Raw genomic sequence first — 20,000 nt, 5'->3', positions numbered from 1 at the left:
GATTCCCCCTCAGCCGCTTTAGGAGAATTAGACACACGCATCACTTGCAGAACCCGTGAGCGTTGTTTACTGAAGACGTTTCTCCACATCCTGTTCTCCGGCCTCAGGAGGAAACGATGGGAGAACGTCTCTGAACACCTGGAGGTTGGATAGCAGTGGATCCGACAGGTTTCACTCTGCCATTCGCTCCTGCATCAAACTGGATGAGACCTGAGTGAAGTCCAGCTCTGAGTCCATGTGTGAAATCCCTCTCTACCATTTCAAAAGCAGATCAGAGGAATCTGCGCCAGCGAGTGGAGAAGCAGCGTCGAGCAGCAGAATAAACACGTTAATGAGAGTCGCCGCTGAGTCACCGTGGCGACGGGCTGAGATGAAAGGTTGTGGCGCCGTGTTCTGGAAGTCGCCCGCGGCTTCTGTGTGATGTCGTGAAACTGTGTAATTTCACATGGTCTAATTTTGTCTCTGTACAGTTACATGGGCTCGAGTTGAGCTGACAGTGGTGATGATGATGAAAGATGCTGATGAGGGTGTTGCCATGGAGACATCGGTTGTGATTACCGGTCCTGTCACGGTTCACGTGGCCGAGCGTAGCACGGGTTCTGACGGGACCTCCCACAACAAACCACCGGCTGCGTCGTCTGTCTCCTCGGAGCCGGAACATCTGTTGAACACGATCGTTTCTTCAGCTGGTTCTGTTCAGCGTCGGTGGGATGGAACTGTTGCCATGGCAGCTGATTGTTAATTTCACCACCTCTGCACTTCTTAATTAGCAGGCTGACTGAAACAGAAACAAAGTCCCTGAGTGCCCTGGCGTCGTGGAGCTGAGCCTCTGGGGGAAGATTCTGCTTCAGAAACATAATTCTGCTCCATTGATTCAGCTCAGGAGGATAATGGAGGATTTCTCAGTCTTTGCTCTTGTTTGATTTATTTAGTCGGAGCCGACGTGGGAGTTTCCAGTTAATCTGGTTCGTCTGTGTAGAAATTGAGTTTCACTTTCCTCACAGTTTGCATCTCCTCCTCCTGAAGATGTCAACAGTCTTCATCACACGTTAGTCAACCTGAACCTCAGTGAATGTGTCTGTGAGCTCCGTGCTGCTTCCTGTTCTGCTCCCAGTAACACCCCCCCCCTCTCTGTCTCCGTCCACCTGCCCAGGCGCCATCTTCGAGGAGAACGCCGTGCGGGACGACGAGGTGTTCCAGCTCGCCGTGTCCGACCTCAGCCTGAGCGACGACGTGCTGCAGAGCGAGAAGATCACACACTCCATCAAGCTCATCGAGCCCAACAACCCCTTCCAGGCCGTGCAGGAAGGTAAGGCCGCTGTGTGAGGCCTGTTCACAGTGTGTGACGCTGTGTGTGTGTGTGTGACGCTGTGTGTGTGTGTGTGACACTGTGTGTGTGTGTGTGTGTGTGTGTGTGTGACACTCTGGGTTTTGACTGCAGTGCTTTTTGCAGATTGGTCTGTGTTGTTGCTGCGGTGTGTTTGTGTGTGTTTGTGTGTGCTTGTGTGTGTTTGTGTGTGCTTGTGTGTGTGTGCGTGTGTGTGTGTGTGTTTGTGTGTGTGTGTGTGTGTGTGTTTGTGTGTGTGTTGTTAATCTTTGGATGGGGCTGTCTCCTGGTGAAGGAGCCTCTCAGCTAACGACCCAGGTATCAGGCTCCTAAACGCTCGTGGCGGCTGCCCGCTCGGTTCTCGCTCTCAGAGGAAGCTGCTGGTTGCCCCCCCCCCTCCTCTGAGACTGGTTCTCTCACCCTCTCTCTCGCTCTCTCTCTCTCTCTCTCTCTCTCTCTCTCTCTCTCTCTCTCTCTCTCTCGTTCTCTCTCCTTCTCGCTGTGGCCACAGACACAGCTAGGGGGCAGCACTGAGTGGTTGATTTGAATCCAGCTGTAATTTTCCATGTGACTGGAAACAAGCTCTTCACTTCCAGAAGCTGATGATGAGGATGATGAAGATGATGATGAGGATGATGAAGATGATGATGAGGATGAAAGTGGTTGCTCTCGCTGCAGACTGATGGGGATGAGGATGAGGATGATGAGGATGAAGAAGATGATGAGGATGATGATGAGGATGATGAGGATGATGAGGATGATGAGGATGATGAGGATGAAAGTGGTTGCTCTTGCTGCAGACTGATGAGGATGAGGATGATGAGGATGAAGAAGATGATGAAGATGATGATGAGGATGATTATGATGATGAGGATGATGAGGATGATGATGATGATGATGATGATGATGATGATGATGATGATGATGATGATGATGATGATGATGATGATGATGATGATGATGATGAGGATGATGAGGATGAAAGTGATTGCTCTCGCTGCAGACTGATGGCGGCGTTGAGCTGATTGAGGCGATGATATTAGATTGAAGTGATAACGATGATGATGATGATGATGATGATGATGATGATGATGATGATGATGATGATGATGATGATGATGATGATGATGATGATGATGATGATGATGATGATGATGATGATGATGATGATGATGATGATCCCTGTGGCGGCTGTTATGACGATGAAGACAGGGATGTTTATAATGACGATAATTGAAGCACATTAACATCTGTTATGATGAAGATGATGCTGTAAAGAAGATGACGAGAACAACGAGGATGAAGGTGTGATTGTGGCAATAAGTATGATGATGATGATGATGATGATGATGATGTTTGTGATGAAGATGATGATGTTTGTGAGTGAACCTGAGCTCAAGGCCATTGTTTAAATAAACAGCACTAGCACCTGTTGGTTATATTGTAAATTTATTTTGTAGGGAAACATGTTGAAAGCACCATATTTATTAAATTAAATATCGATATTGATATTTGGTGGCAGCATCTCGATGATCCCACGAGTCCGGACCACGATGTAGTTCTGAATTTGATATTTTGTCACAGACACTGACAACACAGACACAGACATCACAGACACAGACATCACAGACACAGACATCACAGTCACAGACAACACAGACACAGACATCACAGACACAGACATCACAGACACTGACATCACAGACACAGACATCACAGACACTGACATCACAGACACAGACATCACAGTCACAGACATCACAGACACAGACATCACAGACATCACAGACATCACAGACACTGACATCACAGACACTGACATCACAGACACAGACAACACAGACACTGACATCACAGACACTGACATCACAGACACTGACATCACAGACACTGACATCACAGACACAGACATCACAGACACAGACATCTGATGACCAACGTGTTTTCTACCGTTGACACGTTGAAAGGAATCGTGTTGCAGATGGAATCTGCAGCAGAAGGATCTCTTGGTGAAGCTGATGTTTCTCAGCTGCTTCACAAACAGATCTGATCTCCACCACACACAGACCTGTGGCTGTTCTTTGTCCCGACGGAGGCTGTTGACTCAGAGAGTCGCTCCACGCCCACACACGCAGATACGCAACACTTTAATGCCATCGACAAACCCTGCGTCCAAGGCTCCAACGGAGAATCTCCCTGCAACCATCTGTCAGGCCAATCCCCGGGGATTACCAGCCCCCAGCTCCCCCCACCGAGGCTGAGACACAGAGCTGCTCCCGCTGCCGCTCTAATCCCTTTAACACCAATCAGCTGCAGCCTCCTGCTTGTGTTCCTGTGGCGACGCGGTCGGGTTCGATGCCTCCGCTCTCTGACCCGTCACTTTGTAATTCACACTTAATGTGATGAACTTTGCAGAGCGGCTCACTGATTCTCTAATTGGCTTTTCTATTCAAACAATGAGACTAATTGTCTGAGAATGATCCGGCTCACTTACTGTATCATTAGAGGAGAAGGGATCTGAACAAGAAGATTCATATTTCTATCAATATTCTTTTTATTTATTTCCATTTCCCTTCGTAAATCTTCCTTCTACTTTTATAGTTTTATGCGTGTTTGACTCCTCTTTGATTCTCTTGTTTCATAAATTAAATTTTCTCGCTCTGTTGTTTTTGTAATTTCCCTCAAAAAGCTAATTTCATACATGTTACTTGGTGTTTCCTCTTTTTTATTATTTCCTCTTTTCGGTATCTTGGTCGTTAGTGATGTTAAAATCATTCTGGATATGATCACATGTTGAAATGTCTCGTATCAAACCATCAAATGAGTCTTTGGAGGTTTTGCTTCAGAAAACTTGTTAAGATGCTGCGTTTATTGGTCATTAGATCTTAACCCTAAACCTGAGTGTCTCTGTGTGTCTGTGTGTGTGTGTGTGTGTGTGTGTGTGTGTGTGTGTGTGTGTGTGTGTGTGTTGCCTGCTTACCTCCCTGTATTTATTGGAGTGATGGCTCCTGCTGTTGTTTTCCAGGAGACAAATTGGACTCATCTGTTCCAAAACAGCAGGTTTACACTCACAGAAGACTGATCATGGTCAGGTGTGTGTGTGTGTGTGTGTGTGTGTGTGTGTGTGTGTGTGTGTGTGTGTGTGTGTGTGTGTGTGTGTGTGTGTGTGTGTGTGTGTGTCGCTGGGTGATAAATGATCAGTGACGCTGGGTGAAATGCACATTTACCGTCTTTCACTGGAAGTAGAAACGATTTCTGGACCTGTGCTCAGACTCTGATTCATTAGCATCATATACTTATTGACTAAATAAAAATAAAGTGACATATCATTCTTTCCATGTTTCTGTTCCTCTCACAGGAAACAACCTGAATCATCTCATTACTTCCTCTGTTCTGTAAAGACAGATAATGTCTGTTTTGAACATTTGACCATAAACACATTGTAGTGAATCACTGGACCTGTAGAAAATACAGATTATGGTTTAAGATGGTCAATTACAAAGTGTTGTCTCATCAGAACACCTGGAGACGCAGCACCTCTCTCACTGCTTTATGGATTCATCTTGTACCTCTGATGGTCACACGGATGAAGCCTGAGTCTATAAAACACTCATATAATAATAATCAGTTCATATTGTCCCCAAGCTTGAGACATATGAAGATTGATTTTCCTGGTTTTCCACCATCTGAGAGCTGAGCAGTGTTTTCTCTGTGGATTCTTTCTCCACCGTGTTCCTAATAACAATCCTCCCTTTTAATTCACTGACGTACTTTAATAGGATTGTTTATTAGAGGCCTGAAGAGTTAAATTCATACGAGCAGATGTGAATAAAGAGTAAAAATGTAGAGACGCATTATTTTGAATCCGTCCGAACCCTGGTTCCTACCCTGGAGGCTTCCGGTGTGGACGAGGATAGAACGTGTTTCCAGTTCAACAGGAGCCTGTCGGCAAAGAGGAGCTCGTCAGGGGAAGTGGAGGATGAAACGAGAGGGGGGGGGGGGGAGGGAGGATGAGAGAGATCCACAAGGACAGAGGGACGCAGCCCCGGGCCGAGCGGCACACACACAGTTCCACTTGACTGTGTTTATTGGTTCCGGTCGCTGATCTGAGTTCTGCTGACTGTGTCTCAGCCGCTTGGACTGATTTACCAGGGTTTCAAACAGTGTGGAGCAGCTCTGTGGAGTGCAGCTCTACGTGGAGAGCAGCTCTACTAGGGAGAGCAGCTCTACTAGGGAGAGCAGCTCTACTAGGGAGAGCAGCTCTACGTAGAGCAGCTCTACTAGGGAGAGCAGCTCTACTAGGGAGAGCAGCTCTACTAGGGAGAGCAGCTCTACTAGGGAGAGCACCTCTACGTAGAGCAGCTCTACAGGGAGAGCAGCTCTACTAGGGAGAGCAGCTCTACTAGGGAGAGCAGCTCTACTAGGGAGAGCAGCTCTACAGGGAGAGCAGCTCTACGTAGAGCAGCTCTACAGGGAGAGCAGCTCTACAGGGAGAGCAGCTCTACAGGGAGAGCAGCTCTACTAGGGAGAGCAGCTCTACTAGGGAGAGCAGCTCTACAGAGAGAGCAGCTCTACTAGGGAGAGCAGCTCTACGTAGAGCAGCTCTACAGGGAGAGCAGCTCTACAGGGAGAGCAGCTCTACTAGGGAGAGCAGCTCTACAGAGAGCAGCTCTACTAGGGAGAGCACCTCTACAGAGAGCAGCTCTACTTAGAGCAGTTCTACTAGGGAGAGCAGCTCTACTAGGGAGAGCAGCTCTAAGTGGAGAGCAGCTCTGTGGGTCGCAGCTCTACTATGGAGAGCAGCTCTACTAGGGAGAGCAGTTCTACTAGGGAGAGCAGCTCTACGTAGAGAAGCTCTACTAGGGAGAGCAGGTCTACGTAGATAAGCTCTACTACAGAGAGCAGCTCTACAACAGAGAGCAGCTCTACTAGGGAGAGCAGCTCTATGTAGAGCAGCTCTACTAGGGAGAGCAGCTCTACTAGGGAGAGGATGTGAGGGTTCACACTGCGTCAGGAACTTCTGCCGCTTCAGAAGTTTATTGTACAGGACAAAATAAAATCAAACAGATAGAGATCCATCAATATTAATATTTAGAAGTAAAAGGATAATGTTAAGAAAACCTTAAAAGACACTGATATATATCACGTTTGATATATGTAATTTTGTCCATGATCCCTAAGACGTCTTCAAACCCTTACGACATAGAAATCTAACTGAGTCTTGATATTTACCAATTTAAACAGAAACTTTATTATAAATAACTATAAATAAAACAGAACACAAATACATAATATACAGCATTTGACATTTTTTATGTAGAATGTAAATATGAATTCACATATTTTCATGAATCGCAGATAGCTGATTATAACCAGCTCATGTTGGCAGACGCTTCAGACTCTATTTACACCTGGTGTTGTTTTCCTGTAAAAGCTTTAATCACATTTAAACCTCGAGTCTCTTTCTACCTGAGATTATTTACACCAGAGCAGCTTCGTTCTTCAAAGCTGACTTTGGCATCATTTCAAAGGTTTTAAGTGTTCTGTTCTTAGTGGGTGTTCATCTCACATTCACACGTCAATATTTCATAAACACAGATGCACTTCTCATTGAAACCATAATGGTTTAGTGAGCAAAGGTCTGAAAGGGCCCATAACTCCTCTGGAGCCTGTGATGGTTTCCAGCTTCCACCCAGAAGACGACGCCTTTATGGAATGAAAGTCTTCACAGTGAACGGAGACACTTCAGCTGTAAATTCACAAAAACACAGAAAATTGCTTCATTAGAATTCTCTGCTCGTTATTAACACAGCAATTATTCACTATTAGATGCTTTTTTTTTAATAGTTTATCGATGGCTGGGTGTAATAACAGCAAAATGATCTTCAAGATCTGTTTTCCTGTGACGGAGGCTCTTACTCCTTCAACCCCCCCCCGAGCTGCTCTGATGCTGTCACTTCACGTCTCCATTCCCACGGAACTTCTCTCCATCTACCTCTCGTTCTTCTTCTGCTCAGTCAAACCTGTCGGCCTCCTTCTCCCTGAGAACTCTACCTCCGCCCATCTCTCCGTCTCACATGACTGTTCATGCAGCAGCCGAGCTCCGGCCCCAATTCCATTCTTTAGTCTTCATGTCTCAGTTGTTCCCATGGAGACGCAGGGACCACGTCCTGTGGAAGCTTCCATGATAAACTTGATATTTATCGTGAGATTCTGCTGCTGCACGTGACGTCCGGTGGAGTTTCTTCCTTTTATTACCTCGACTGCGGTCGTACCAATAACATGAAAGATCTCTAACTCTGGGTTTGCTTCACTGAGCCTCTGAATATTCAAAACAATTAGAGACGTTTTCATCTGATGAACGTTGGTGCTTCCACTGATGAGCTCAATTAACACAATGGGTTTTAAGTCTATTAAACATTAGACAGACGATAGGAAGTAACAACCGTGGTAACATGGAGTTGTGTTTGTTGATTTTAACTTGTTGACCAAACATGAACCATTAAACTGTTCTGTCTACTAAGGACTAATAGAAGCTTTAAAACAATAGAACCTGAGGTTTCACATCAATACACATCTGCTGTTATCTACTATTTCTGCCAAATCAATGTGATTGTAAATCATGAACAGTTTCCAGAACTTGGTTCACAACCTCATTTACACAAATAGAAAATAAGTGCAAAAGGACTTTGTGAGAGTCGGTTGTTTACCTGACAGGTAGAAGGCTTCTGTATCCACCTGGGACCATGAAGGACCAACAGCTAATGGGCTTTGTATATTTACACTGGACATGTTCTGATGCTATAAACATAAACTAAATCAATAAGCTGTTCTAAAGGATGAAGGCTGTGATTAGTTAATTTAGTTCAAAGATCTGTAAACCTTCCTTTTCTTGAACTGATGTTCTTCAGGAGTTTCCATCTTTTTAGAGTCTTTTCTCTCTGCACAAGTTTCTAATTTCTCGACATCACGTTTGTTGTCGTGCTTTCAGTCGTCGTCTTTAGATGTTTATTGCTCTTTGTTCCTCCAGTCGTTGACGACAGTTTAGTCCAATACGAATTGCTCCATAAATCCTGTTCTGTCAATACCAACATCCACGAGGACCCGGACGGCCCAGGTCACTCATACGTGAGACATTTACATCAGGACTGGATCTGCAATGGGCCCATAGTTCCCCTTCATCACAGCTAACTGGCGAGCAGCTGGCAGCAGGGAGAGGTTCGGGGGTGCGATCCATCAGCACAGAGCCGTTTGTGACCCGGGTCATGAATGTAGATCAGCCTCTTAGAGGAGAACATGCAGATGGAGTTCATCGAGAGGCGAGAGCAGAGCGTCGCTGCCACTCCACATCTCGTCTTCCCATCTGTCTGCAGCTGATTCATGTGACTCTCTGGAAACCACCAAAGCAGCCTCACTCCACACACACACACACACACACACACACACAAACACACACACACACACACAGCGACTGAACACTTGTTATAATTAAAAGGCTTCGATTTGGCCAAATTTCCACCGTGGAGACAATTAGGTTTATTGCTGCGCTAGCCAGTGGCAGCTCCAAATGTTAACAACCCGGGATCAGAACCACAATTACCTTATTTGCAGCGACAGTCACGCAGCTGTCGGATCATATGTGCAGGCGGTGGACGGCCTGAGAGACCAGCGCGGCCTCTGGAACCCGCCGTGCGCTGGCGGTGAAGTGGGCGAGCTGTACAGGTGAAGCTGTGAAAGGATAACGAGCTGCGGAGGTCGATCACGTATCAGCTGCTGAATATGAGCCGCTGGGATCATGATCCCTCTTTGTGGATTAATGTGACAACAGCACAGTCGGGGTACGACTCTCTAATAAGGGCTGATGGATAAATACAGTCGTGTTTTTATAAACGATGCCTGAAGTTGATCCAAACCAGCCACCGTCCATCAACAAGTGAATCCCATGGAGCCAGTGGGAGAGGAGCGACAGGTCAGCTGTGAAACAAAGGTCCCAACTCTGAGTGTAAAGTTTTACAGTTTGCAAAAGTTGCTTGTGAACAACACTTATAAGTGCACACTCTTATTTACCATAATTTGTATATACGTCATCTTCCTGCCATCTGTGACCTGGTGACCTGGTGACCTGGTGACCTGGTGACCTGGTGACCTGGTGACCTGTTGACCTGGTGACCTGGTGAAGACATTAACTGAAACACAGGAGCACTCACATGTATATTTATTCATGTGTTTATAGAGTGAACTCATGTGTTATGCACGTGCAGTGATGATTCATCTTAAATCACATTCAGAGATTCTGGACGTTTGCGTCATGGTTTCTTCTCATGTTCAGAGTCGTCCCTCGGCTGCTGAGTGACCACGACGCCTGGAGAGGAACCAAGTTCAGTTTGACATCACAGGGATTCGTTATCGAGTAGCTGATCTGAATCGGTTGTGTCCTCCTGCATAAATGTAGCTCTCAATGAGGAAGTGAGCGACTCCCAGTCTGTGGATGTGACTCCTTGTTCCTCTGGACCTTAGAGTCCGGTGGATTATCCACCAGGAGCCGATAAGGCTTTAGAAGTCCTGTCAAGAGGTGGAACTGGGCTCAGAGTGATTTGAACCTGTGATGGAAACAGTTTCCAGCTCAGCAGCATCTCACACATGTTTTAAAACCACACTGATCTGGGACCTGCTGGACCAGACTCAGTGGTATGTCACCTGCTGCTTGTTGTTCCCGTGCCAGCCTGCAGGATTACATTTGATCCGACCACAAACACCTTGTTGATATATTCAGACAACACACTGTGTTTACCTGTGTTGATGAAACGCTCGGCTGCCTCCCAGCAGGAGTGCAGGGCCCGGCAGGGGAACCGGATCACAGGCCCCGAGCCGGACAGATCTGCTCTGGCACCATCGTGACAGATGAGATGTACGGACGCTGTGATTCCTCAAGCATCTGGATCTGAAACAGCTGAGGGGGGGTGAGGCGGGGGGGCGATGTGGGACTTGGCAAATCGATTCAGCTTCAACTTTCGCCTCTGCATCCATCTTGTAAGAGATGGCAGATAAGGCCGGTGTGTGTGTGATGGTCGGTTTGTTTGGCTCAAATTAGAAAAAGGCAGATGTGTGTAGTGTGTTTGTGTTGCTGTGGTGCAGCCTCTCTGTCAGCTGGAGATAAAAACCCGTCTCCGGTGGATTGATAGATGAGGTGTGAGGTCACATCCCGTCTCTTTGAGCTGAAACAACTAATGGAAGTGACCGGAGAGGGAAAGTGACGAGAGCTCGCCAGCCCTGTCATCACACAATAAAAGAACAAGTCAATCCAAAGCCGAGCCGAGCCGACGTGGAAACAAACAAACGCAGCGAGGGAGCTCGAGTGGCAACGCTCGGAAAACCAAAAACCAGAACCTGACCTCAAGAGGTCAACAAAACAAGATTCATAAAGATTCTGTATTTTGAAGTTATCTGGTTTCATCTTTCACACAGAATAATATAAATATTAAAGGAGCCAGTCCTGAAAAAATCCTTTTCCAGGATTGTCAGAGCTGCTGTGATGATTTATTTAATCCTCAGATTAATGTGTGTTCTTTATTAGTTTAGAATAAATGTGAAGGAAGTAAAAGAAGTGAAGCAGAGATAAAATCAACACGACTGAAGAAAAGCAGCTGATTGTTTCAGTTGAGAATATGGAGCTGGTGAATGTTTGTCATTTATGAATAAAATCTCATGAATCTTCTGGTTTCCAATCATCTCACAATTTAATGAATCCGTTGTTTCTGAAGATTAGATACAGACACTGAAAAAACAACAAGAAGAACTTGTGCTGAATCTGATCTGATAGAAAAGCTTTTAAACAAATGTCATGATTAACTATACTTGACTCTGATTGGTTTGTAGACGGCGTCTGACGGATGGGTAGTCTTTCTGTTTTTGAGTGGTTAGTGGTTCATGTGGTTGCCATGGTAACATTATTATCATATCATTATTTTGGAGACCAGCATCTGAAGACAGACGAGGCTGAGACACGTTGGGTTTTGTGTCTTCAGTGTTGTTGTGTGTGCTCCTCCAGCTACACACACTCACCTCCTCCAGCTACACACACTCACCTCCTCCAGCTACACACACTCACCTCCTCCAGCTACACACACTCACCTCCTCCAGCTACACACACTCACCTCCTCCAGCTACACACACTCACCTCCTCCAGTTACACACACTCACCTCCTCCAGCTACGCACACTCACCTCCTCCAGCTACACACACTCACCTCCTCCAGCTACACACACTCACCTCCTCCAGCTACACACACTCACCTCCTCCAGCTGCACACACTCACCTCCTCCAACTACACACACTCACCTCCTCCAGCTACACACACTCACCTCCTCCAGCTACACACACTCACCTCCTCCAGGTACACACACTCACCTCCTCCAGCTACACACACTCACCTCCTCCAGCTACACACACTCACCTCGTCCAGCTACACACACTCACCCCCTCCAGTTACACACACTCACCTCCTCCAGCTACACACACTCACCTCCTCCAGTTACACACACTCACCTCCTCCAGCTACACACACTCACCTCCTCCAGCTACACACACTCACCTCCTCCAGCTACACACACTCACCTCCTCCAGCTACACACACTCACCTCCTCCAGATACGCACACTCACCTCCTCCAGATACGCACACTCACCTCCTCCAGCTACACACACTCACCTCCTCCAGCTACACACACTCACCTCCTCCAGCTACACACACTCACCTCCTCCAGCTACACACACTCTCACCTCCTCCAGCTACACACACTCACCTCCTCCAGTTACACACACTCACCTCCCCCAGCTACGCACACTCACCTCCTCCAGCTACACACACTCACCTCCTCCAGCTACACACACTCACCTCCTCCAGCTACACACACTCACCTCCTCAGGTCCGGGCTCCTCTGGGGTTCCCGCTCACATCTGGAGTAACTGAGGTCAATCAGGCCGGCTGCAGGAGAGCGGGTTCAGCCGGAGGCTCGGTCACGACACACCGAACGCCACAGACTGACGCAGAGGACGAGCGTCTCCGAGTCACCGAGGGCGGCAGCTCGCACACGCAAGATTTGAATCGCACACAATTAATTCTGAGGGATGTGGAGAAGTGAAGCTCTCCCCTTGTGCAAGGTCCCGAAACCCCATTTTCCAGATTAACTGCAGAGTGACTGTTCTTTTACAACTTAATTTCTGCTGTGTCATCAGTAATTCTTTTCAAAGAGTCGCTCTTTACCTCTTTTATTTGTTAGATAAAACTTAATAAAGATGGACCGGCTGACCTGAACTTACCTCTGGACGTGAGTTGTCTCGGATGTTCTCGGTTTAATAAGCGTGACTTTGGAAAAGTTTGGTTTTGAAACAACGCGATGGATTCGGAGCCGGAGCGAGCGGATGAGATAATCGCTCCACGACTCAGATCAGTGAAGAAGATAAACCAGCGTGAACACTCGGCCCGAGGCGCGTCTGGTTTGTGTTGACACGATCATCGGTGGGAACGACGAGCCGCTACACTCACCTCAGGAAATGAGATGAGAGTGATTACGTCTTGAAGAATACAAGGCGAGCGGGAATGACCTCGCTGCTTAGCCGCCGCCATTTAGCAGGAAAGCGCTTCCAATTATCCCGAACATGCCCTGCTGGTTAAACTGAGCAATTATCAGCGAGAGGGAGTCGTCACCTGGCGAGGCTCGGGGGGGCGGCCCTCGTCTTTCGGTGCCTCTCCTGATTTATGAACCTCTCAGCGGCAGTGGAAGCAAACAGTAGAAGTCAGCTTCCATGAATCACTGGCACTGGAGGAGCGCTGGTTTCACTGCAGTTTAAAAGTGATTTATTCAGAGTGGCCTTTATACACAACATAACAGAAGCTTCCATTACTTACACACAGAGACCACACAGCGACAATCACACTCACAACGTGGCTTCAGCTCACGGGACCAGGAGGTGGACTTCAGTCTATCACAGGAGAAGTTTCCTAACTCCTGGTTTAATATGAGCAGGTCGCCTGAAGCTCTTCTTCTGGAAAGAGGTGAATCATAAACATCAGCATCTTCTGCTGCTCATGTAATCGTTCTGTATGAAATCTGTAACAAGAACACAGCTGGTGGTGGAATAAGCTGTTTGAGGAGCCATGTTGAGTTTAATTTAATTATCTTATCTTAATTCACCCGTGATGCACGACAGATTCGTTCCAATGAGGAATTCATGAGCAGGAAGCTCCGTGTGACGGACTTAAGAGGATTGAGTTTTATTAGAAAAGCCTGAAAACATAAGTGATTCATTATTAGATGGACAAAGTATTTCAGTCCAATAATAGTGACAGCTTCAGACCATGACCTCATCATCACAGTAGTAAAGTGTGGGAGATGTTTACCACACTTAGATGTTTCTGTGGATCCAGGAGACGCAGCTGAAAACAGGGATTCGATCAAACTGAGACTGTCACGTTACAACTGAACAATAACACTGCACATTATATATTATATAAAACCAAGGGGCAGCAGAACTGGACACATCAGCACTTTATTTTAGATATTGTGTTTGTTATTTTTCAGTCTAATAGATTTAATTTGTGAGAGTTTTCTTACTTTGAGTCAGAATATAAATGTAATAAACTGGGAGACGAGTGTTAGCAGCGTCCCGAGTGCACAGCGGACTGAATACAGGAGGAAGATCATCGCTGTGAAAACGACCTCTTCCTCTTTCATTTTCTCTGGATATCTCTCATCTGTTTCTGTATCTCTCTCCCCTCTCTCTCTCTCCTCTCCCCCTGGAGTTCTCTCTCGCTCCAGGAACTTCCCTCTTCAATTAAACGAGCTGTTCATTAGCAAAGCAAAGAGGAGCCGACCTCCTGCAGCCGGTTCTCTGAGGTCTCTCGCCCACACTCGCTCTCTCTCGCTCCTCTTTTCCCAAATCTCTCTTTTCAACACACTTACACGACTTCATTTACATGATGAACCCACTCGAGCCACTAAAGAGGTCAATATAACCAGAAAGTGATGAGTTGTGTTGTCAGTTCACCGCTGGGCTGCGATGGCCTCCTCCAATCACAGCAGGTCTTTCATGGATTGATGAATATTGCTGACTCTGTATATTACTTGATTAGTTCATGTTTAATAGTTTGGTTTGGCTCAGTCATTTGGAGGAAAAGATTGATATAAATTAGTACTTTTTCTCTCTAATCATTAAACTATTACAGATTTCTCTAAACGTACATGTTCATGAAATGGAGAAAAGCAACAAATCATGATGTTTATAAAGTGAAACCAGAAAAACGCAACATTCTGTAAAAGGATCATTTATTAATTGTGGAAGTTGAGCTTCTCAGCAGCTGAACAAGCTTTGACCTTAAACCCACGTCAGGTTTTCCTCCGCTGTGCAGACGGAGCTGGAGACGACCTGACGTGGGCGGAGCCTCACTCGCCCTGAAGAGAAGCACCCGTGCTCTTCAATATAAATATGATCCATGAGTCTCTGTAAATAAATTCACAGAGAGCATCGAGCCAAAGCCTGACACGTGTTCGTAATTGTGTCACAACATTTGTATCATAGTTAGAATATGTGTTTAACGTGGAGTGGTGTCAAGTGGGATGTTTTATAAAATACTGCAGGGATCATGTAACCCAGTTGTATTAAATACCTTCACAGTAGATTTGTACAGATATGTTGTGCATCTTTTCACTCTTAGCTCATGTGAGTTATGTGAAATATTCAAATATGATATAAATATTCATCATGGTGTCGGGGGACTTGAAGTGAGTTTTGATTTGCTCTGAGCTGGTTCCAGTTGAAAATGAGCCTGTTAACTGACTCGGGCTCATTTTCAGTATTTCATCTGTTGATCAATGAGAATTGTTGAATACAATAAAACCGGTGATGCTTCTTCATGTTTGTGCTGATGAACGATAGAACAGAAGCTGTGCACGCAGCTCAGGTCTCTGGTGTGAAGATAGAAGCAAAGTGAGGAAACCCTGAGGTTGGAGGAGGAAGTGGTCAGATTCAAACACTGTGACATGATGAAACCAGCACCACTTCACTGATGATGAATCCACGTTGTTCTGCTGTGACGTCACGCACACAATGACCCACACGCTTCAGAGGGAAGGAAACTAAACACATGTGAATCCTGACTTATAGATCTGAAACACACAGAAGCTCAGCTGCAGGTTTTATTCTTCACTCCGGATAATGATTTTATTTCTGCAGTGAAAAACACGACATTTTGAAACAGCCTTGATGTTTTGTATTTATCGATCAGTTGTACTGCAGGCGTTGGTCTGTGTGTGTGTCTGTGTGTGTGTGTGTGTGTGTGTGTGTGTCTGTGTGTGTGTGTGTGTGTGTGTGTGTGTGTCTGTGTGTGTGACCCTCCGTCACCAGTCAGACATGTTGTAAGAACTCACAACGACTGCAGGACTCACAAGTCGTCACATCTGGAAACGTTCTTGTTTTCCTGTTCTCTCCTCCTCTTCGTCCTCCTCTTCGTCCTCCTCTTCGTCCTCCTCTTCCTCTGCGGCTTGTTGACCTCCATCAGCTGCTGTAGATAAATATGATCATAACTTCAGGTTCCCTGTTGTGTTGCGTCTCTTTGTACATTAAGTGGCTCGAGGAAAGGTTGTTGGATCAGCAAAAAGACGCAATTAAAAATCAATGGTGTGTTTGAGTGTGAAACATTTGTTGGTGTCGTGTTTCTTACGTTGAACTTCATCCTCCGACTTAACCTTCAAATCAGTTACTGTACAATATCTGTGTTTCTATTTTCTTTGGATAAATAAGAGTCTGTGTGGTTTTCTGCTGCTGTCGTCTCCAGAGAGATGAGTCAACACACACACACACACACACACACACACACACACACACACACACACACAGACACACACACTACTAAATATAAACAAATACTACTACACTTACGACACACACACCCACCCACACACACACACACACACACACACACACACACACACACACACACACACACACACACTACTACAGAACTACACTTACCCTACACACACTACTTTGCAGTTGATATGACAACCGTTTCCAGGGAGACGGAGCAACTGCTTCGTGTGGGAGCTGCCTGTTGGTTCATCTCTGTGCACTAAGTGTGTGTGTGTGTGTGTGTGTGTGTGTGTGTGTGTGTGTGTGTCGACAGCGGAATGAACACAAGTTGACACCAACTCACAGTCTCTCCAGGTTCAGTCCAGATCCTCATTTAACAGTGTTAATATGTGTAAATGTGTTTTTATCATCATCAGCTGCTGCATGACGAGTTATTTACATTAAAGAATATTCAACGTTAATAAAACGGCGACTGAAGAAAACCTGAGAAACTCCTGCAGATGTGTCTTTAATGTGTAGTTTCTCTGGCAGACACACACGTGTGTTGCGGTCTCTGTGAGTGATGCCGACTGGTCTGTGTTCTCTGATCTGCTGAGAGACGCTGGAGAACAGAGAGAAAAGCTGCAGCGAGGATGTGAAACCAAAACTATCACAAAGTTCAGCAAAACACCTGGAAACAGCGGAGACGTCATGTGACTTGACAAAACGCCGCATGTTGACCGAGGCAGATGTTAAAGGTCGTTTCTCTCTCCACTTGTTAAAGCTCTGAATATTTCTCTCAGAAGCTTTTAGGCCCAGGACCAGTTTCCAGGATGTTCCTCAGCTGCAGGTTCACGGGCTCTGCTGAGGTTTGACCCGAACTCCTCGAGCTGAAAGGACAGGAAGTGAAAATCCTGCGTCGTGTAGAAACAGTTTGAACCAACACGCCCGGACTCCAGCACCTTCCACTTCCAGCCTCCTTCTCCCAGAGCGGTGTCAGACCTCCTGGAATGAGTGAAGCCGCTTTGTCTGCTCGTGTGAATAGAATTAAAGTCTTGGCGAGTCGGCGGCCCCCCCCCCCCCCTTCAGAGGGAGGAAGGATTATTTCAGCGAGGTGGTAATCCGCCGCTCAAGGAGAAGCAGAAGTCGTGTTTCCTCACTTTGGGGACACTCCACCGGGCGTCACAGGGCTGATGAGTGGGCGGCGGCTTGTGGGGTTTGTTTTCTGGGCTGTTTTGTGTTTTATTATAGTTTGGACGGATGAAGATGAAGTTGGATTTAGTCTGCGTCTGCGAGTGGGAAAAGAAATGGATCTCCCAGCAGACGTCGGAGACGGACACACAATCCACACACTTCTGTGTCTTTGTTTCCCAGACTTCCCCTCACACCCAATCATTTATAATGTATTTCCCTTCTTGTTGAATAGTAATTGAATTAATTGAGCAGATGAAACGGATGGAGACAAACAGAAGAGGTCAGAGGTGGAGGAAGAACATCTGTACACTTAAAACTTACCGAGAAGAAACTGAGTCTGTTTCCATGTGAACTCCAAAACACTAAAACCACATCGTGAGTCTTAAAGAACCGTCGTTAATAAATCATGACCTGTGGCCTCTGATAAGGAATCTTCATCTTTAATGAAACGTTTATTAATTATAAACAGCTTTGCCGAAGGAGGCGTCAGGATTCTGTGTTTCTGTTCAACAGATCGTTTCCTCGTCGCTCATCAATGATTAAATTAACATTTGACGGTTGAATCACAAATGAAGGAATTAAAGAACTGATGGATTTACTTTAGCAGCGAAACACACATTAGTGTTTGACATCATCAGTGAGTCAGTGAGTCAGAAGGAGGAGGAGCTTCTCTGGTGACGAGTAGCGATTAATTCCTGTTTTATTGGTGAAGATGATCTGAGGTTTTATGTTCAGAACAAACTGAAAAGTCTGAAGTTCTGATCCAGCCTCAGTGTGAAAGACTCGTTCTCCTTCTGGATAATGTGGCTTCACACACTCACTCCACGATTCAGAAGGTTCTTTTGCAACTTGCAGTAAATCTCAAAGTGATTCTGCATCCTGTCAGTTCCAGTGAGTTGCATTTCACAGGTGGAAGTTTAAAGTCACATCTAGCAGAGTTTAGCTTTGACCCTCCAGCTGCTCCGTCGTTCTCTCTCTTCTCTCCTCGTCTTCCTCTGAGCGATAGAAACCAGGAGATGAAACACCTCCTCAACCTCTGAGTCCAAACAGAGAAATCATTTGATAAAGATCCTCCGTGTTGGATCTCATCTGCTCTTTGTTCCTAAAGTTCCCGTCTCCGTGTTTGTTGTGATTGAAACGGCGTCGTCTCTCCAACACTTTCCTCATGATGCTGCTTTGCTCTAATTGGCTGTCGGGCTCACTTTTCAGGTGTTTCAGGTGTGTGTGTGTGTGTGTGTGTGTGTGTGTGTGTGTCTGCACTGCTTCGGCTGCTTTGTGGATGCAGGTTATGGAGGTTTTTAAAATTCAAATGCAGTTTCTGAGATACATGACTTCTTAGAGCCAGCTACACTTCAGAGCTTAAGCAAACACACACACACACACACACCCACACACCCACCCACACACACACACATACACACTTACACACTATTCCCCTCATGTTCCCTGCAGGCAGCCAGTGATCAGGGATTCCAGGAGTTGACTCCGTAGAGGCTGAGTTCAAATGCAGCTGGTGTATCTATCTCGCTCCCGCACACACACACACACACACACACACACACACACACACACACACACACACACACACACACACACACACACACACACACACACACACACACACACACACACACACACACACACACACACACACACACACACACACACACACGCACGCACACGCACACACACGCACACACACACACACACACTGGTCTAAACGAGACGGCAGCACTGCCGAGCATTTAATTAGTTCTTGTTGACTTGTCCCTGCTTGTTCTTTTGATCAATGAGATCATCCACTCTCAGGTACAAACACACACACACACACACGTACACGTACACACACACACGTACACGTACACAGACACACACACAACTGTTAAAGATTCCATGTTTACCACTCACATGACACAAAAACACATGAAACACAGATAGTGTAGATATTTTTAAAACATCATTTTGACATTTACATGTATTAAACCATCTCCAGCTCCATGTATAGATTTGGCTTCGTGGTCCTGGTTCTCCCTCTCCGTGCATCAGCCCTTATCTTAACCTGCTTTACCCTGAACCCTGAACCCAGAGCTCACACAGCCCTTTGCCCCCCCCCCCACCTCCGGCCTGCTCTCGTTCCACCACAGAGGTGATTCTTCTTCAGCCGAGGCAGATATTGTCTGGTATCAATCCTCCCAGACGCTGCCAGCTGTCGTGCTGCCAGACGCCGCTTTGTTAAAGGAAAAACTGAAATTAAATATAAGCTCCTCAAATCCACACAAAACAATTTCACCGCTCGGCTCTTGTCTTCATCGCTGCTCGGGATTACTGTGAATCATTGTATAAATATCAAACATTGTTTTTTTTATTGTTCTTTTAATTTCATTTGGTTGCTAGAGCTTTATTGGCAGCGACGATCTTTTCATGATTCCTCCGTGTGTGTTTGGCTGGAGACATGCACACGTGTGTATTATTACATAATACAGATTTGATATTTATAACGATGCAAGGACCTTAAATGTCGTCTCACAAAGTTACAACATAAAATCTATTTCATCTGATTTCCTTTAAACGTTGTGTTTTTAAATTCTATATTCAGAAGAAAAGTACAACTATTATCTTACGTCGATACATCCA

At 46.0% G+C, this 20,000-nt stretch overlaps 1 pseudogene; it reads left to right on the top strand.

The window, feature by feature from the left end:
- Window positions 1-20,000, top strand: part of LOC133028130 (glutamate receptor ionotropic, delta-1-like) — a 270,179-nt pseudogene that overhangs the window by 9,134 nt on the left and 241,045 nt on the right.

This window comes from Limanda limanda, chromosome 21, assembly GCF_963576545.1.
Source record: "Limanda limanda chromosome 21, fLimLim1.1, whole genome shotgun sequence".
In the NCBI taxonomy this organism is placed as follows: Eukaryota; Metazoa; Chordata; class Actinopteri; order Pleuronectiformes; family Pleuronectidae; genus Limanda; species Limanda limanda.
Note: the sequence above shows the minus strand (reverse complement) of the source record. Positions and strands in the feature narration are given on the sequence as shown.